The 7,667-nt window shown below is 33.8% G+C and overlaps 1 long non-coding RNA gene and 1 other non-coding gene across 2 annotated transcripts in view; one reads left to right on the top strand and one right to left on the bottom strand.

Annotated features, from left to right (window-relative positions):
* Window positions 1-1,939: 1,939 nt before the first annotated feature.
* Window positions 1,940-7,667, top strand: part of LOC100187075 — a 7,053-nt gene continuing 1,325 nt past the window's right edge. Inside the window, exons 1-10 of the transcript XR_717489.2 lie at window positions 1,940-2,105; window positions 2,462-2,525; window positions 2,741-2,869; window positions 3,297-3,421; window positions 3,766-3,855; window positions 4,138-4,255; window positions 5,178-5,213; window positions 5,741-5,931; window positions 5,997-6,120; window positions 7,439-7,614. This is a non-coding gene — a transcript (uncharacterized LOC100187075). The remainder of the gene's footprint in view (window positions 2,106-2,461; window positions 2,526-2,740; window positions 2,870-3,296; window positions 3,422-3,765; window positions 3,856-4,137; window positions 4,256-5,177; window positions 5,214-5,740; window positions 5,932-5,996; window positions 6,121-7,438; window positions 7,615-7,667) is intronic.
* Window positions 3,442-5,912, bottom strand: LOC113474728. Its single transcript, XR_003396417.1, has 2 exons — window positions 5,823-5,912; window positions 3,442-3,526 (listed from the first exon to the last, which is right to left on the bottom strand). It is a non-coding gene; the product is annotated as an uncharacterized LOC113474728 (long non-coding RNA).

Here is a 7,667-nt window from a genome sequence, read left to right as displayed (position 1 = left end):
AAGCAAATGAGTGGAAAACTTGATACAGTAAGATGGGGGAAGATGGGACACTTTTTAACTCTATTTTCTCGTCCCCATTCAGTAGTAAACAAAGAACAATCAAAGAAATATGAAACTATGTCCTCATAACTCTCATGGACCGTTGTTATTTGTTTAAAACACAGGATATCTGGATATATGTGCTAAAGGTGTCCCATCTTCCCTCATGGGATGAGAAAATAGAATGAAAAGGTGTCACATCTTCCCCCACCCTACTATATTGTAAAAGCCCCGAAATTGTAGAAGGGTTTGGCTCTGCTATGAAACAAAGTTAGAAAAATACAAGTTTCTTTTAGTCAGAGGAATAAGATACGCAGATTGGGTAAACTAGTTATTTTTCTTGAATAATTCTATAAATACCATGTTTTTGTGTTGGTTTAGAGAATTTAAATTTGCAAGTTCTAAAAACGTAGAAAGATTGTGTTATGACTCCATATCTTGAAAGTTCTGTTAAAATTGTTATAACCGCCGAGCTTCTATGATCTATGGTAATTATTCGTATTTTCTTGTTGTCGCTTAAATCAACGCTTGTATGAATGAATGTAACTTACTTCATCCTTGCGTGGCTGAAAAACGACAGTCGTTATCACACGGGTTTAACACTTCGTGCCAGCTGACGAGTTACCATGTTTGTTACTTAATGAGTAATTTTTTTTTCAATTTTTTTTATGTATGGCTGATATTTTGGACAACTCATTAGTGACCACTGCCTTGAATCCATTAGCTTTTGGACCTAGGTTATAGGCAGGCTCGCTAACCGCTATGCTATATGGCGCTGGCTTGCTTACGAGTTGTCGTACTTTCCACTTGGTGTATGATTTTTGCACCGATATGGCTTCAGTTTGGACAATCCATTGGTGACCGCTGGGTTAAAGTAATCTCTTTTAAGTGTCTCGCTCAAAGACACACATTCGCCGATCAGTATTAGTATCGTCGTCGAGCAACAAACCGCGACACTGGTTTCGATGCAAATGCCTAAACCACTAAGACACGGCGCCGGACATTTAAATACCTTAACCCAACAGCAATCATTCTCAATACTGATGAGGTAAAGTTCTATTTATAATGTATTTTAAATATCTAATGTATATATTATTGCACACTGGTATTTAAATATGTAAAAGGCCAATGATAGAATGAGAAATATACATAATGCAGAAAACAAATATTTTATTCAAAATTAAACTCTTTTTAATGAATACACAAATATACAACGTGCATTTAATAAAAAAAGTTTCGGGAGATAAAAACAAAAGGGTAGTTTAAAGGTGTATATATACAGCCATCCAGAAATAACCAAGTATAGTTGATATTCGCATCAACTATAGGACGCAGTAAGGTTTAGTGCAGCAGGTTTACACCAGTGCCGATGGTTGGCGAATCGAGATAACGCCGAATGAATGTGAAAGGCGAATATCACGTTTTTTTTTCGTTGTAAAACTATCGAAGGTTATTAGATTGTGAGCGTGGCGAGGTGGCTGAAGGTTGCTCGTCGTGGATGAAAAACGCGTGGGTAAATTCTGCGCCGTCTGAAAACGTATGTAACTAATATATGGTGGCGGGCAACAATAATCCACTGACTTGCCATAAGGCACATACTCGCACAATCATGGTAGCAGCGACGAGCCTCGAACCCGTATTATAAACACGGCAACGGGCGCATTAATATTCCGTAGTGAAACCCACCTTTAATCGAATTGTTAGAGCGGTCTTATCGTAAAATAATTTAAAGTGATAGTGTATACTTGTCTTTTAAAATGCACAGCTTTTTCAGCAGATAGCAAATATACATACGTTGCCCTTATGCGTCGTTTCCTTATTATTATACATTATGTTTGCTATGACTCCAGGTATGTTGTATTATACACTTACCGTTCCATGTTCTTTTTAGACCCATATCGATAGGTGTCATGGAGAATTTTTATTTCTGTTTGTTGATTTTTTTGTGGTTTGCCGCAACATCAGCAACCAATTCATCAAATTTCTACCCAACAAGCAGTGCCAATATACAAGATTGTCCTCGTAGTTGTGCCATTCGTTTAATTAGGACCGCAAACGGGAGAGAGGTAACGCAGACTTTTCAATAAGCCAGCAATTACTAGATTGCTATCTCAGTGTTTTTAAACTAAACTGCATATTTTAATATTTTCCGAATTTTAGTTTGTAAAAAAACAAGCAGTATCATTTTAATGGCTTAAAGCAAAAAAAGTCTAGAATCCTTATTAAAAAATATTTTCTTTACAATAAAAATAGCACTTGCAAGCTATTTTCTTTCGCGGGAGTTTCCCAGCGGGTAAATGTACCGGTCTGAAAAATTAAAATTCGGTTGGAAACAATTTTATAATGAATATAGATAGACACCGAGTGATTTTTTGAGTTGGAATGACAATTTCTGATGATTTTTTTTGTGTTGTTTGTTTAGGAAATTGATTCATATCACACCTGTATGAACGAATGTACAGGAAGTTGGCCGCTTATGCAAGGAGGTTTGTATGTTTAATGTAAATTATAGGTAGTTACACAGTTGTATTTGTTTAACGCTCTATTTAAGGCTAAGTAAGACATTTTTCTGATTTGTGTCTATAAAGAAAACAGGTAGTACTGATTAACAAACCGCTACAGTATAAATACAAACAATTTAAAGTCTATTAGAGTAATACAACAATTTGTTTAATGGTATTTTGTTTTCACACATATTCAGGCAACTGTAGCATCCAAGATAGTGTTGTGGACTCTAACTTCAACCCTGTTTGTACACCAATAAGCGTGAATATATCTAAAGTTGAAGTTCATCTGCGACGGAGGTGGTTTACTGGAGGCCACTTTTTAGGTGATCCTGGAGTGCAGAAATTATAGCGGCCACTCCTGATATCTTCTATCGGTGCCACTAACATAAAAATTTAAACACTGTACTAACTAGACCCGAGCTCTACCAAAAAAAAATAGTTCTAAAGAATATTAAAAATAAATTTAAATATTTTCCATAAATACATATTTATAGAATTTTTCACTGAATCAGCTTCAGAAAAGGTAATAGCGCTACTATTCATCAAAATTGAAACATTTTTTCCTCAAGAACCGGCGGAAAATAGGTGTTAAATATAAAAAAGTATGGTGATAACTAGAATCATCTAAACATTAAATTTTGGATTTTTTAAGCATACATCTATGTTGGTCACTAACATGTCATTTCCATAAAAAAATAATACGTTTTTTATTATAAATATATCAATATTTGTTAAAATATGTGTTTTCAGATTCTTCTAACAATCCTGCTTTGAACACATCTTCTGAAGTGTCTTTGGATGTTGCGGCGATGGAATATGCAGTTGTATCGTGGCTACCGTGCCCAAGTGGTTTGAGGGGTGTCACTGGATTTCAGGTATGCCTTCTAAGCTTTTCCATTTTCCAACATAAACTGTGGGGTAATTCCCAGGTCTATTGGTATGCCACCGATAGGACTTCTTTTTTATTGATATGCTGCAAACTGATTAGGAATGAATGGTTACAAGCGGGTGTTTGCAAACCTATTTAAACTAAAGTGAATTTCATTCAAGAAATCAATGATAACAAAAAAGAAAGAATAAAACTTCAATTACCCACGTTTCGCTATCAAATGAAAAATTTATTTTTCAAGCACAAACTTGTAAAACCTGTGGTGTAATTCATGTCTAAAACTTATTTGCATGTTAAGTGCTGCAATAAGACCTGAAATCTATAACACAGGTTCTCATACAACGCATAGAAGGAACACAAGAGGATACAGAATGCCATAATGTCACACTCAGACGAACCTTACAAGAAGGGGATGCCCAGGTAGCGTATGCAGTAAAAGACTTTAAATGCAGTAGAAAACCAAAAGTGTTAGAAAAATATTCAAAACCACTTTTCTAAAAATATTCAAAACTACTTTTCTTTTTAAAACTGAAGAATATGAAAGGTTAAGAATATATCAAAAATACATTTGTTTTACCGAGTTTTACTTTATATAACTGTAGCTTTTTTCTTGTTTAACAACATTTACTTGGGTAATGGGGCTTTGAGGGCCATGTTTGGTGATTTAGGTTTAAAGTGTTATTTTTATTCAAATGTTTACAGATTCGCCTTAGTGTGTTATCTCGCTTTCGTTTAAAGCAATCCAGTGAATACAGGGTTGCAATTCGTAGTTTGCCCACACCTAACAGTGGTTATGTTTCGAAAACATTTAATTCAAAAAGTAAGAGTGTATTTTAAAATTATACTAAACAATATGATGTGTTATTGCATTTTACTACGGATGTTTTAATAATGGATTGTACTTAATATTATGATTACATAGTATGTCTAAATCAGTGGTTCTTAAACTTTTTTGTATGCTTTACCCTTTTAACAAAGATGGTTATCAGATTTACCCCCAATATGTAATATGGAGCTCAATTATTAAAAAGCCAAAATAGCTAATTACACCAATTATATTTAATGCGACGGATGCGCTGGCTTTTTGGCAACGAGTTGTTTAATTTCTGGTAAAGACATTTAATTGGCACAATTTTTCTGCCCCGTCAACTGATGTGGATTTTGATTGGTAACCCATTTACCCCCTAAATAAGGGGAATTTATCCCAAGGGGTAAATTTACCCTAGTTTAAGAAACGCTGATCTAAATGTTACCTAATCTAGTATGACTTCTTTTTTATATGTTATTATGCTAAATTACCTTTAAAATCACATAAATTTACACCTGTGAAAACTGGTGTAAACTAACTAAGATTAACATATAGATATTTTTTACCTTGCTTTGATTTCATAGTCGGATAAAACTAGTACTGTTTTAAAAATAATACTTGGTTTTTTGAATCAAACGACTAACTTAAAAGCAGTAAAATCAAGTAAAAACTTAAGTACATTTCACCCATAGCAGAAATAGCACCATGATTTAGAAACATTATGGTTTGAACAACTTTTTGTTACCTTTTCTATATTAAAATATTGTTTTTACATTAAAATACTATTATTTTACATTAAATAGTAATATTTCTTATTAAATTAAACTTGTTTCATATTTAAATACTGTTCTTTCATTTTAAATTATTATATTTTCTGCAATTTTTTGAAGCGTTTTTTTTATGTTTTGCAATACTTTTCTTCCAACTTTTTTAGGTTGTTTGGAATTGTATGGACTAGACTGCAGATGCGGTAAAAGTTATGTTTATATTCTATTAACATATTTTTAGGTGTCTTGGTTTTAATAAGTCATTAAGCTCTTTACACCCATTACAATGCAGCCATTGATATAAGCATTTCTGAAACATATGTTTTCAACTAAAGTCATATAAACATAGTGACTGGTATTTGGACACATAAATGAATAAATGAAAGTAATTTACTTTATCCTCGCATGGCCGGAACACAACAGTTGTTATCACATAGGTTTACACCTCGTGCCAGTTTACGAGTTACCAAGTATATGTTACTTTGTGGGTGATTATTTTTCTGAATTTTTTTATGAATGGCTGATAATTTGGACAACCCATCAGTGAACCTTGGGTTGGAGCAACTTTCGTTAAGTGTCTTACCCAAGGACACATACGCCCACAATGGTAGCAGCGTCGAGCCTTGAACCCATTATCTCTGGGTTAAAGGCAGGCGCGCTAACCACTATACCACGGCGGCAGACGACACATACTGCAACATATTTTGTTACCAACTATCTAACAACACAGGCAGAACCTTGGACTCATTACCACCTCCTACAGTGACTGTGGAAGGCTACAGTGTTACAATGTCAATTACAGTAGCACCTACTTGCTTTGCCATTGGTCGGTATGAAATTCAACTTGCATTCTGGAAGAATGGCAATCTTGATTGTGATGTTCCTGGTATATTCTTGAGTAAAACACGTTGGCGTTACGGTGTAAGCACAGATGTTGTATATTATTATATGTGATATAAAACATAGTGTTAAATTATTAATACCAGGCGACTCGCGTAACATTCGGCCCCGTCTACAACCCCATTAGTGGTCGTTCGTACACTGGTTATTACCAAAGTTCTAATCAGAAGGCAACCGTATACTCACAGTACACCAACTTTACAGTTACAGGTAATTATATCCTATGTTTTATACAATCATAAAATCTACACCACAAAATTTACCATTGAACAGTAGCTCTCTTATTGAGCCCACAGGTTGTTTTTAGACTGCTAGGATTAGACCTCTGGCCTTGTGGTTTACTGCAAATTGGTGAACAATATTAACAACACAGACAAATATGTTAAAATAAATCTAAATTATTTCATGGCGAAACATGGGTTGTGCTGTGTCTACTAAAAGGGTCTGAAACATTGATCTAATGTTCTACCATTCCCATAATAATCTCATATTAAATGCACGTTGTATATTTGTGCATTCATTTTATCTTTGAATATTTATTCGTTATCTGTATTATGCATATTTCTCATTTTATTAATGGCCTTTTAAATATTTAAATACCAGTGTGCAATAAGATATACATCAGAGGTGGCATTCTCCCCTACTGACTAAACTAGTCGCCACCTGAATTTAATTTTGCTTTTTATTCGCCCAGACTAAAATTTTAGTCAGCCGACTTTGAACGGCTAACTTCTGTATTGAGTAATGCGAGAAACTTAGTCGGCCGACTAAATGTGAAAAGCGACCAACTAAAAAAACGCAGTTAACAATAGTTACCGAGACCGACTAGTTTAGTCAGTAGCCGAGAATATCATCCCAGATACTTAAATTATATATAATACTTTTTTAAGATATGTCCTTATTCTATATGGCTTCTTTCTTCGAAAATATTTTTGTCATTAATTTTAAGAAATCTCCTAAATTATGACCAAAGTTGTTATTCTTAACTTAATAACAAGTATAAATGCAAATTAGATTCATGTTTTTTTTAATTTTCTTGCTACCAAAGTTTATAACATCAAAAACACGATGCTGTTATTAATTCTAGATTACGATAAATCACAATGATTTGAGGTTTCTCATTTTAAAACAAATCTTTTATTTAATTGTTTGTTTCTCTATATTGGAAAGTTCTACTTTTTTCTTGCTGTCCTTATTTTGTGTACAATATCGATCGTACCTCCCTGCTTTTAACTCATCAATATTAAATAATTGCTGTTGGCTTAAAATATTTAAACATATGACGGCTATATTTGTGTTGCTTCAAAATTTAACATATTTTTATTAGAATATTGCTACTAAATCTGATCTATTTAATATTGCTACATAACCCAACCTGGAATGCGATATAATAAAACAAGCTAATTTACCAAACTATTTCGGTTTTGTAAAACAAAAAATGTCTCTGTTTTTACCCGGGGTACATATATATGCCCTGACCATTTTACCTTAATATTCATCAATCAAATACAAATTTTTTGTATTACAGCTTGGGAGCCACCCCGACCAATTATAGAGAGTCCAACCACTGGTATTGTAGACGTAAAGTTTGAACCAGCCAACTCTTCCTATCATATCAACCAGTATATGGTACGTTTAAATAGGCACGAACTGCAGGTTACAAATTACTCTACAATTGAAGAAAGAAAGATCTCGGCTACAAACGTGAGTTGTTACTTGATTCTTTACTGTAAACTATGCGGTTCTATATGGCTGAG

This window comes from Ciona intestinalis, chromosome 12, assembly GCF_000224145.3.
Source record: "Ciona intestinalis chromosome 12, KH, whole genome shotgun sequence".
NCBI classification, from domain to species: domain Eukaryota; kingdom Metazoa; phylum Chordata; class Ascidiacea; order Phlebobranchia; family Cionidae; genus Ciona; species Ciona intestinalis.
The sequence above is the reverse complement of the archived record's forward strand: the minus strand, read 5'-3'. Positions and strand labels throughout refer to the sequence as shown.